Source organism: Stomoxys calcitrans, chromosome 4 (assembly GCF_963082655.1).
Source record: "Stomoxys calcitrans chromosome 4, idStoCalc2.1, whole genome shotgun sequence".
Lineage (NCBI taxonomy): Eukaryota > Metazoa > Arthropoda > Insecta > Diptera > Muscidae > Stomoxys > Stomoxys calcitrans.
The window spans coordinates 70,132,564-70,145,218 of record NC_081555.1 but is presented as its reverse complement, the minus strand read 5'-3'; the positions used below and the strand labels follow the sequence as shown (position 1 = coordinate 70,145,218).

The window sequence follows — 12,655 nt, the reverse complement described above, 5'->3', positions numbered from 1 at the left end:
CCGTCTGTCTGATGAAATCACGCTACAGTATTTAAAAACAAGTAAAAGCGTGCTAAGTTCGGCCGGGCCGAGTCTTATATACCCTCCACCATGGATCACATTTGTCGAGTTCTTTTCCCGGCATCTCTTCTTAGGCAAAAAAAAAAGGATATAAGAAAAGATTTGCTCTGCTATTAGAGCGATATCAAGATATGGTCCGGTTTGGACCACAATTAAATTATATGTTGGGGACCTGTGTAAAATGTCAGCCAATTCGAATAAGATTTGCGCCCTTTGTGGGCTCAAGAAGTAAAATAGAGAGATCAATTTATATGGGAGCTGTATCGGCCTATAGACCCATTCAGACCATAATAAACACGTATGTTAATGGTCATGAGAGAATCTTTTTCAGGCAAATCGGATAATAATTGCGACCTCTAGAGGCTCAAGAAGTCAAGATCCCAGATCGGTTTATATGCCAGCTATATAAGGTTATGAACCGACTTGTACTTTATTTGACATAGTGGTTGAAAGTAACAATAAAAAACGTCTTGCGAAATTTCAGCCAAATCGGATAGAAATTGAGCCCTCTAGAAGCTCAAGAAATCAAGTCCCCAGATCTGTTTATATGACAGCTTTATCAGGTTATGAAACGATTTGAACCATATTTGGCACAGTTGTTGGATATCATAACAAAATACTACGTGTCAAAATTCATTCAAATTGGATAACAATTGTGCCCTCTAGAGGCTCAAGAAGTCAAGACCCAAGATCGGTTTATATGACAGCTATATAAGGTTATGGACCGATTTGAACCATACTTGGCACAGTTGTTGGATATCGTAACAAAACACGTTGTGGAAAATTTCATTCCAATCGGAAAAGAATTGCGCACTCTAGAGGCTCAAGAAGTCAAGACCCCAGATCGGTTTATATGGCAGCTATATCAGGTTATAATCCGATTTGACCCATACTTGGCACAGTTGTTGGATATCATAACAAAACACGTCGTGCAAAATTTCATCCCAATCGGATAAGAATTGCGCGCTCTAGAGGCTCAAGAAATCAAGGCCCAAGATCGGTTTACATGGCAGCTATATCAAAACATAAACCGATATGGCCCATTTACAATACCAACCGACCTACACTAATAAGAAGTATTTGGGCAAAATTTCAAGCGGCTACTCCTTCGGAAGTTAGCGTGCTTTCGACAGACGGAGGGACGGACGGACAGACGGACGGACATGGCTAGATCGACATAAAATTTCACGACGATCAAGAATATATATACTTTATGGGGTCTCAGACGAATATTTCAAGTAGTCACAACCAGAATGACGAAATTAGTATACCCCCCATCTTATGGTGGAGGGTATAAAAAGAGATGTTGTGCTAAAATTTTGCACAGATTCTTTTTTTGTCCATAAGCAGGTTAAATTCGAAGATGGGCTATATCGGACTATATCTTGATATAGCCCCCATATAGACCGATCCTCCGATTGAGAGTCTTAGGCCCATAAAAGCCACATTGGCTATCCGATTTTGCTGAAGTTTGGGACAGTGAGTTGTGTTCGGCCCTTCGATATTTTTCTTCCATATGACCCAAATCGGTCCAGATTTGGATATAGCTGCCATATAGACCAATATCTCGATTTAAAGTCTTGGCCATAAAAGGCGCATTTATAATGCGATTTCATTAAAATTTGACACAGTGACTTATGTTAGGCTCTTCGACATCCGTGTCATATATAGCGAGGTGGTGGGTATCCAAAGTTCGTCCCGGCTGAACTTAACGCCTTTTTACTTGTTAGACAAACAAATGATGAAAGAAAATAATTGATATGCTATCAGATAGCACGTTTTTTCCGATTCGGACCATAGTTGAACTGAATGTTGGAGACCATAGTACAAGTCATTGTATAAAATAGGGGCCTAAGAAATAAAATAGGAGATCGTTTAATATGGGAGCTGTATCAGGCTATAGACCTATTCAGACCATATATGACACGCATGTTGAAGGTCATGGGAGCCATATCAGGTTAGGACCGATACAAACCACATTTGACACAGTTATTGAAAGTCATAACAAAACACGTCATGCAAAATTCAGATAAGTCGTATAAGAATTGAGCCCTCTTGAGGCTCAAGAAATCAAGATTCAAGATCAGTTCATATGGCAGTTATATTAGGTTATGGACTGATTTCAACCGTACTTAGCACAATAGTTAGGAGTCACAATGAAACACCTCATGCAAAATTTCAGACAAATCGGATAGGAATTGCGCCCTCTAGAGGCTCAAGAAGTCAGGACCCCAGATTGATTTATATGACAGGTTATGGACCGATTTCAACCATACTTAGCAGAGTTGTTGGAAATCATAAAAAATCACCTCATGCTAATTTTCAGTCATTAGAATTGCGCCCTCTAGAGGCTCAAGAAGTCAAGACCCAAGATCGGCTTATATGGCAGCTATATCAAAACATGGACCGATTTTGCCCATTTACAATCCCAACTGAACTATACTAATAGAAATTATTTGTGAACATTTCCAGTGGATAGCTTTACTGCTTAGAAAGTTAGCGTGCTTTCGACAGACGGACGGACGGACGGACATGGCTAGATCGACTTAAAATATCATGTCGATCAAGTATATTTATTCAACCTTCTTTCTTTATGGGGTCTTAGATGAATAGGCCTGTATATAATTTTATCCATAAGACCGTGAGTCCTAAATCAAAATCGAGCTTCCAATTTACAAGAAGACAGTTATTTCCGCCTTTTGACTCCCAGTCAAATGGCTGTAACAAAAGCTCCTGGATTTTGAATGAGTGTCACGTTTCGCACATTATGATATGAGTTTTGTTTTATTTCGTACCTCCACAACAGCATTGACTCTCATAAAAAATCCAACGATCTAGCATACACCATTTCAGAAACAAATGCAAATTTTGCCCATGAGCATTCCACTAAGGAACAGGGGCAAACTTCTCACATATCAATGAGAGCAGTCCGATTCAAGTTTAAGCTCAATGATAAGGGACCCCCTTTTTATAGCCGAGTCCGAACGGCGTGCCGCAGTGCGAGACCTTTTTGGAGAGAAGTTTTACATGGCATAGTACCTCACAAATGTTGCCAGCATAAGGAGGGGAAAACCATCACTGAAAATTTTTTCTGATGGTCCCGCCAGGATTCGAACCCAGACGTTCAGCGTCATAGGCGGACATGCTAACCTCTGCGCTACGGTGGTTTCCATTTCAGAAACGGGCGGAATAAACTTTGTTGTTAAAAACTTGAAGTTCGAATATGATTTTTGACCCGCGGTTTCTTGGACAACAATTCTTTGAATTCGTAGCCGATTTCTATTTGTGTTCTTATGAAACATAAGATACATACATTTTACTCTATTGATCGGAGATGGGTAAAAGTTAAAAAAAGTTTGTACGCTTGTTAGCTTCATTCAAGAAACGTGTTATGGGTAAGACACATTTTTGCCCAAAGTTATTTTCATCACTCTTTTGCACAAAAGACTGATATATGTATTAGCAGGTTTCTTGATGTACTGGTCAAAATTGTCTTTAGGCTTGCGATTCTATATTCATATCGACGATCTTAGTGGCTTCATGCCCAATACCTTTTTGACCAAATTATTTGGCCCACGTTTGTCATGATCTCCAGGCCACACCCAGAAAAACAAGCTTGCTGATATAAGTAAAGTTACAAATTTACTAATTTCTAAACGTTATTTAAACCATTTACAATCTACTGATATTAATATATGTAAATTTCAGACGTGCCTTTTTTTTAAAGGCGTAAGTATTAATTTGATATATGTATTGTCTGCTGTTATTTGAAATATTGAAAAAATTCGGTAAAAATGCATCCAGGAACCATGACAACTTAAGCGATTAGATGAAACTTTCTGGTTTTTAAAGTATTTTTGACATTTTGAGGCTACAATAAAAAGTTAACTTTCTGAAAATAGCAAAAAATGTTTGCTGTTATAGCAAAAAACTGATTCAGTTCCATTTTCAGCAGCCTTTCTATTTCTTTAGCGGTAGCTAGCCTTCCACACTTACCTAACTAACATAAGCCAATACAATCACAACCTTCTGCTTCCACCGTATGCGAGTTTTAGTGTCGTTTGTTTTCTTTCTTTTAAGTGCCGCCTGACTGTCGCATTAGATAAAGATAGTCTGCAGTATTAATGTAACACTGATACTGTTTGTTTACACTCAATTTTGCAATTCCCTTTTTGAAATCTTTTTATTCTCGCCCAAAGCAAATTTTTGCAATCCTTGATTGTCCAAAAAATTTAAAAGAAAAAAAATTACTTAACGTCATGCATTGTTTCTCTTTTTCTTGAGGTCACAGATCATCGGATTTCAATGTGCCCAACCATAGCATATCTTTGGCGTTGAACTTAAGGAATCGTAGCCAAACCATTAACACGAACTTAATACCCCTCACAAATGATATTAAACCCAAATCAAAATGATAAGCAACTGTGAACACAACATGTACTCTAAATAAATCACTGTCTCAGATATCACAAAACAAAGAAAGGGACACAAAAATATGAAAGGAATGTCTCTATGGGGAATAAGAAGACAAATGATATGAAACCAATTGTTTTGACTCCCAAGGTTATAAATCCTGAAAAGTGTTCTATGTCCAAGACGACCATGGCAAGAAGTGCCTTACACAATTGAAAAAAGTTACAAAACATGCACTCCTTTGCAAATACCCAAAAGAGTTTGATGTGATAATTACGAATGCAAGGAACTAAGGAAATATATGTGTTAACTATTGTTAGTCTCGAAATCAAACCAGTTTTTGGGATAGTGCAAGGAAAAGTTGAAGCTGAAAGGAATATGAGTAGAGATAGTGATCTAGTCATTCGAAGTGTCTACATTTCAATTCAGCTGAGATCGTACATGCACCAGGTAATGTGCGTGCCCAAGATTTTCTGCGTGATTTTGTCCATTTTTTCCTGTTTCTGCTATAACACATAGGTTTAATACCGATGGAAATAATACAATAGTTCGAACCAAAAACAAAACTTAATATGGCATGCCCTTTAACATGAAGACTAAATGTGATTGTGATAGATCCTGCAGTGTTAACTTCAAACCTGTAAAAGCGTGCTAAGTTTGGTCGCGCCGAATCTTATATACCCTCCACAATGGATCGCATTTGTCGAGTTCTTTTCCCGGTGTCTCTTTTTAGGCAAACAAAGGAAACGAAAGGATAATAGAAAAGAATTGCTATGGCATTGGAGCTATATCAAGTTTTGGTCCGATTCGGAATGAATATTGGAGACCACAGTAGAAGTCATTGTGTAAAATGTATGCCAAAGTGAAAAAGGATTTCGCCCTTTAGGTGCTCAAAAAGTAAAATAGGGCGATCGTTTTATGGGGAGCTGTATTAGGTTATAGACTGATTCAGACCATGTTTGACACGTATGTTGAAGGTCATGGGAGAAGCAGTTAATCCTATAGAGGCTCAAGAAGTCAAGATCCCATATCGGTTTATATGGCAGCTATATCAGGACCGTTTTGAACTAAACTCAGAACAGTTTTGTAAATCATAACGAAACGCTTCATGCAAAATTTTAGCGAAATCGGATAGGAGCCTAAGGGCTCAAGAAGTCAAGACCCCAGATCGGTTTATATGACAGCTTTTCAGGTTATCGACCGCTTAAAGCCATACTCAGCACAGTTGTTGGATATCATAACAAAACACCTCATGCAAAATATCAGCCAAATCGGTTAAGAATTTCGTCCTCCAGTGGCTCAAGAAATCAAGATTCAAGATCGGTTTATATAGCAGCTATATCAGGTTATGGACCGATTTGAACCATCCTTGGCACAGTTGTTGAAAGTCAAGACGACACACGTCGTGAAAAATTTCGGCCATATCGGATAGGGCGCAAGCCCTGTAGTGGCTCAAGAAGTCAAGATCCAAGATCGATTTATACGGCAGCTATATCAAAACATATAGTAGGAGGCCACCGTAGCGCAGAGATTAGCATGTCCGCCTATGACGCTGAACGCCTGGGTTCGAATCCTTGCGAGACCATAACAAAAAATTTTAGCGGTAGGTTTCCCCCCTAAATGCTGGCAACATTTGTGAGATACTATGCCATGTACAACTTCTTTCCAAAGGGGTGTCGTACTGCGAAACGCCGTTCATTTATTTATAATAGCCGGAAGCAATGCAAGAGCTAGCAATACATCCGGAAAAAGTCACAGTTTGGTGCGGTTTAGGGGCTGGTGGCATCATTGGACCGTACTTCTTCAAAGATGATGCGAATCGTAACAGTGAATGGTGAGAGCTTTCGCGAAATGATATCCAACTTTTTGTTGCCCATAATGCAAGAGCTTGACTTGCATGACATGTGATTTCAACAAGAGGGTGCTACATGGCATACAACACGGGTGACAAAAAACTTATTGGGAGGCGAGTTCGGTGAATATTTTATTTCACGTTCGGGACAGTTCAATTGGCCGCCAAGATCGTGTGATTTAACGCCTTAAGACTATTTTTTATGGGGCTACGTTAAAGCTTATGTCTAAACAGACTAGCCCGCTTCAATTAACGCATTGGAAGACATTTGTGAGATAAAGACCGAAATGTTGGAGAGAGTATGCAAAAACTGGACTAAGCGAATGGACCATTTGAGGCGCAGTTTATGCACCATAATATAGATTCAAATAAAGATTTCATGCATTGTTCTGAATTTTATGTGTTTTCATACCAAGCACCGAAGGATGGGGATTTATTAATTTTGTCATTCCGTTTACAACGCATGAAAATTTCCATTTCCGACCCTATAAAGTTTATATATTCTTGAACAGTGTAAAAATCTAAGACGATCTAGCCATGTCCGTCCGCCTGTCCATCTGTCAGTTGAAATCCTGCTACAATCTCTAAAAAGAGATTTTTTGAGCTGAAACTTTGCAAAGATTCTTTTTTTGTCCATAAGCAGCAGTTCGAAGATGCGCTATATCGGACTATATCTTGATTCGGGGTCTTAGGCCCATAAAAGCCACATTTATTATCCGATTTTGCTGAAATTTGGAACAGTGAGATGTGTTGGGCCAGTTAACATCCATCCTAAATGTGGCACAGATCGGTTCAGATTTGGATATAGCTGCAATATAGACCGATCCCTCGATTTGAGGTCTTGGGCCCATAAAAGGCGCATTTATTGTCTGATTTTGCCAAGATTTGGGACAGAGTATTGTGTTAAATCTTTCAACATCCTTCTTAAATTTGGCCCTGATCGATCCGGATTTAAATATAGCTGACATATAGCGGTCCATATCTCTCGATTTACAGGTTGGGTCCATAAAAGGCGCATTTATTGTCCGATGTCACCAAAATTTGGGACAGTGAGTTAAGTTAGCCCCCCGGCAACTTTCTGCAATATGGCACAGAACGGTCCAGATTTGGATAAAGCTGCCATATAGACCGATTTCTCAATTTAAGATCTTGGGCCCATAAAAGGCGCATTTATTGTCCGATTTCGCCGAAATTTTGGAGCAGTGATTTATGATAGGTTTTCGACATCTGTGATGTATATGGTTCAGATCGGTCTATATTTGGATATGGCTACCAAAAAGACCAATATTTTGTACTACAAAATTGAACAATGACTTGTACTTATTAGACCTGTCAATATCCGTGTTTGAATCGGACCATATTTTTTCATTTTCTGTGACGAAACCGTTCTGTGACGAAAGGTGGTTTATATATATATACCCGAGGTGGTGAGTATCCAAAGTTCGGCCCGGCCGAACTTAACGCCTTTTTACTTCTTTTTTTGAAAAACTTTCCTATAGCTCTTAAAAAATCACCATTTATATACATATGATGATAAGTGACCCGGTAGCTGAGTAATTAGTAGCATGATCAGATTCCTGTTGTCGTGGGTTAGTCTCCCACCAGAGGCTTTGTTGGCATTGCAAATATTATACGAAAAGTCCGTTGCCATAGAAACAAAAACAGGATATTTGCATCTTTCTTCATGCCTTGAAATTTCTCCTCACGAGTTTCTCTTTTACATCTTTGGTATCCCTCTGACACCACAAGAAGCAAAAACTTGTGATGGTATATGCCATCTAAGTCGAGGTTAAGTGAAAACTCCATCATTTGGTGTTCAAAAAAGGGTAAATTGGAGGTCACCGTATCGCAGAGGTTAGCATGTCCTCCTATGACACTGAACGCCTGGGTTCGAATCCTGGCGAGAACATTAAAAAAAAAATTTTCAGCGGCCGTTATCCCCTCCTAATGCTGGCGACAATTGTGAGCTTCTTTGCCATGTAAAAATTTCTCCCCAAAGAGGTGTCGCTCTGCGGCAGGACGTTCGGATTCGGATTCGGCTATAAAAAGGAGGTGCCTTGTCATTGAGCTCAAACTTGAATCGGACAGCTCTCAGTGATATGTGAGAAATTTGCCCCTGCTCCTTAGTGGAATGTTCATGGGCAAACTTTGAAAGGGTACATGTTTAGGATGTTAAGCTTCTTAAGATCTAAAGCAATCTTTGAAGTATGAGTTCAATCCATGTGTAAAAATTACTCTGAGTTCAAGTTTCACTCTATAGAACTCATGGTTGTTGTTGTAGCAGTGTATAATGAGGCGTAATCGTTTGCTGGATCCAACCGAATTACCCTTTATGTATTTCTATAAACTCAATGAAACTTTACCAAGAGATTGACATTAGAAATAGAATGAATTTCACATAATTTTTACTTCATTGCATTTGTGATTTGATAAGAAAATGCGTAGAAAATAGCAAATTATGCGACATTATTCAAATGTCAAGGCGATGTCCTATTTAATGGGGATTTTAAGAAAAAAATCAACATAAGAGAAGTCTAAAATCTACAAATATTTTCCGGTATGACAAAATGTTAATAAAAACGTGATTATGTTGATAAGTACAAAGAGACGAACATTTAATGAAACAACGTTAATTGCAGGTAATTTGCTCAAAATACTTTTGTTTGCTGCTAATTTGACTGGAGAATTCCATTGAAAGCGACATTCTTTGGTAAAGCTAATGTTAAATCCTATTTCGATAAAAATTTCAATTTAGAGCATTATATTAAGTCTTTCTACATCTGTGCCAAATTGGGACTTTATTCAGGATATTCCAGATGCCTCCATTCATTAGTGAAAAGAATTCTGCTTATGCAACCGATTTTTATATACGAGTTTAACGTTTATATATAGTTTTGTGTTTTCCTATTTCGGAAAAACGCAAAATTCAATTTCGTCACAGATTTCTCTCATCAAGGCATCAATACGAGGTGTACGGTTATAGGACTTTAAAACCCTACACCACCGCTGTCGTACAGGGTGTTATAATTTTGTGCATTTTTTGCAACGCAAAGAAGAAGAGCTAGACATATCGATAGGTATATCGATCGGCATAGATTAATTCCTGATTCAGATTAATTCCTGATTTCGTCTGTCTGTTAAATAAACATTACGGTATTTTTGGCACATACATATTTTTTGCTGTTACATAAATTACCTCGCTTTACCTCGTAATTTCGAGGTAAGTGCAATGAATACCATTGTTTGAAAGTGAGCTGGAAGTCTCAATTTAAATCCGATTTTAATGCAATATGGAACAGACAGTCATATTGATCACCTACACATTTACAGCAAATTTCGTGCAAATTCGACCAATTTTGGATATAGCTGTCGTATAGACCGATCTCCCTATTTAGGGTCTGAAGCTCATAATTTTGGAACAGTAAATTGTATAAAGCTTCGTGACACCCGGACCGAATATGATCCAGATCAGACCATATTTGGATATAACTGCCATATAGACCGATCTCTTAATATATGGTCTTGGACCCATATATTGTTATCCGATCGAATTTCAGAACAGATATTTGCGTTAGGGTCCTCAATACACTTTCTAAATATGATCCAGATCAGATTTGTTTTTACATAGCTGCCGTATAAACTGATCTGCAACAAAAAGTAGAACGAGTGGACCCAAATTGTACTTCATACCCGATATCAACGAAATTTAAAACTATGAGTTGTTTTTGACACCTCAAAACCCCTACCCGATATAGTCAAGATCGGAACGTAATATGAAGATGTATAAATGTATAAAGATTACTCGAATAAAATTCTTTCGTTATAAATATTGCTTTTTGTATAGAATTCAAGCCTGGCCGATCTTAACGTGTTTCTAAAGGGTGATTTTTTTGAGGTTAGGATTTTCATGCATTAGTATTTGACAGATCACGTGGGATTTCAGACATGGTGTCAAAGAGAAAGATACTCAGTATGCTTTGACATTTCATCATGAATAGACTTACTAACGAGCAACGCTTGCAAATCATTGAATTTTATTACCAAAATCAGTGTTCGGTTCGAAATGTGTTCGAATTTTGACAAATTTTGTTCAGCGATGAGGCTCATTTCTGGTTGAATGGCTACGTAAATAAGCAAAATTGCCGCATTTGGAGTGAAGAGCAACCAGAAGCCGTTCAAGAACTGCCCATGCATCCCGAAAAATGCAGTGTTTGGTGTGGTTTGTACGCTGGTGGAATCATTGGACCGTATTTTTTCAAAGATGCTGTTGGACGCAACGTTACGGTGAATGAACACATTTCGAACCGAACACTGATTTTGGTAATAAAATTCAATGATTTGCAAGCGTTGCTCGTTAGTAAGTCTATTCATCATGAAATGTCAAAGCATACTGAGCATCTTTCTCTTTGACACCATGTCTGAAATCCCACGTGATCTGTCAAATACTAATGCATGAAAATCCTAACCTCAAAAAAATCACCCTTTACTTACTTATAATCGGAGATTTGGAGCGAAATGAAATGAGCGAAACTGGGCCGCTCCGCTCCCTTCGTCCCAAATATATCAAATCCGTAATATTCTCCCAAATTCGTTCGATTTGAATTCTTTATTTTCGAATCGACCTATACTTATGTCTTGGGTAGTTTCTTTGGATGTCCCCAAATTAAGATATGACCTTCGTACCCCAAATTTGAGTCCAATATTGTCCCGGTCGGCCAATATTTCTTTTTGGCAGTTTGCTCGCGGTTGGGGCGCCCCTCAGATACTTAGCCCTACTGCTATGGCTGCATAGATAATGAATTTTCCATCGGATTATGATGAGAGGTGGTTTACATATATAACCAAGGTGGTGGGTTTTCAAAGTTTGGCCCGCCCAAACTTAATGGCTTTTTACTTGTTAAGTAAAGGAATTATATAATTTGACCTCCAGGAATGAGGAAAATATCCTAATGACAGTGGATCGTTGAATATGGCCACATGTGACCTATATAACTTATATTCTCAAGATTTAAGAATATTCGCCGGTACACCATCCGGCCCTGGTGTCTTGGAACTCTTCAATGATTTTCAACTCTTCAGCACTTTATCCTCAGTAAGAATAATATGTTGATGCCATAAGTATAGGTGGAACTGTAAGAAAACTTGGTGTAGCTGCATTGAAAAAGTCTGCGAACATACCGCACAGCTCCGGATCGTCAGACAATTCCCTACAATTAAGCCGGTAACCTTTCAATATAAGGCCTCACTGTGGGAATAGATATTTTAAAAGCATCAGTCTGCACATTATAAAAAGAAGAAATTTGCAACTCCATCTCGCAATACGAAACCGAACTTATGCCGAATAAAGTCGATCGCAACATATCAAAGTTGACACTGCCAATGTACAATCTAAATCTCGTGTCCCATACCGGAACATCTTTTTACAAAACCACTCTACAACTGAACTTCAACAGTCAAAGTCGGACAGCAAACATCTGCATAAACAAATGTCCACGATCAACACCAGATGGAAATCCTATCCCTTACATTTCGAATGTTATTCATCTGAAACAAACAGTGATCAAAAATATCTCCCAGAATGTATCCATACCACTTGAAGAAAGCGTAACACATTCGGAAACTATGGAGTTATGAACAGCTATAGGCACATCTCCCCCAAATAAACCTACTCTATCACATCTCTAAACTAGATATTGATCAGAAAAAAAATCAGTATTACCGATGCCATGCTTAAGTTAGGTTTCCGTGAAAACGAACATCTTCAAATCACTACCAAAAGATTTCAAACAGATGTCTCTGAGTTTAGTATCACATTCTGGGAAAGTATGTACAATGATTGACGCAATGCTTTGAAACAGAAGAAATAACCACAGGTCTCCCTGGAAACGAATTGCTTAGTCAATACGCCATCCGTCCAAAATGCACTGCAAACCATTATATCGAATAGTTTAAAGGCACAATTATTTTGAAAGATGGTATATGGCGCGGTGTGGGGGAAATTCAACTTAAAAATCGCTGTCATTAACATTATCAATCTTGGATCTAATGTAGGTAGCGATGTCCTCTACAGATGCTTCAGAATGCAGTCTGACTATAAAATCGCTTTTCCTTGGAGGCAATACGACTAGTCCATCACCACTGGTAGGAGGAAAAACCGTTCGTCCTGCATCCGAGGTAGGGCAAATTGCTGGGTAGTTTCGTTTCCCTTCTTAGCTTAAACATTTAAGTATTTGTCTTATTTAATACAGGCAAAAATTTATCATCAGACATCATGAATGTCTGCGATATCTACAAATCAAACATTTTACAGAAATTGATGAACAAAATTTG

General features: G+C 38.4%; 1 protein-coding gene across 1 annotated transcript in view; it reads right to left on the bottom strand.

The window, feature by feature from the left end:
* The window catches only part of LOC106093072 (sex peptide receptor), an 87,589-nt gene that overhangs the window by 19,310 nt on the left and 55,624 nt on the right, over positions 1 to 12,655 (bottom strand). The gene's annotated exons all lie outside the window — the stretch shown is intronic.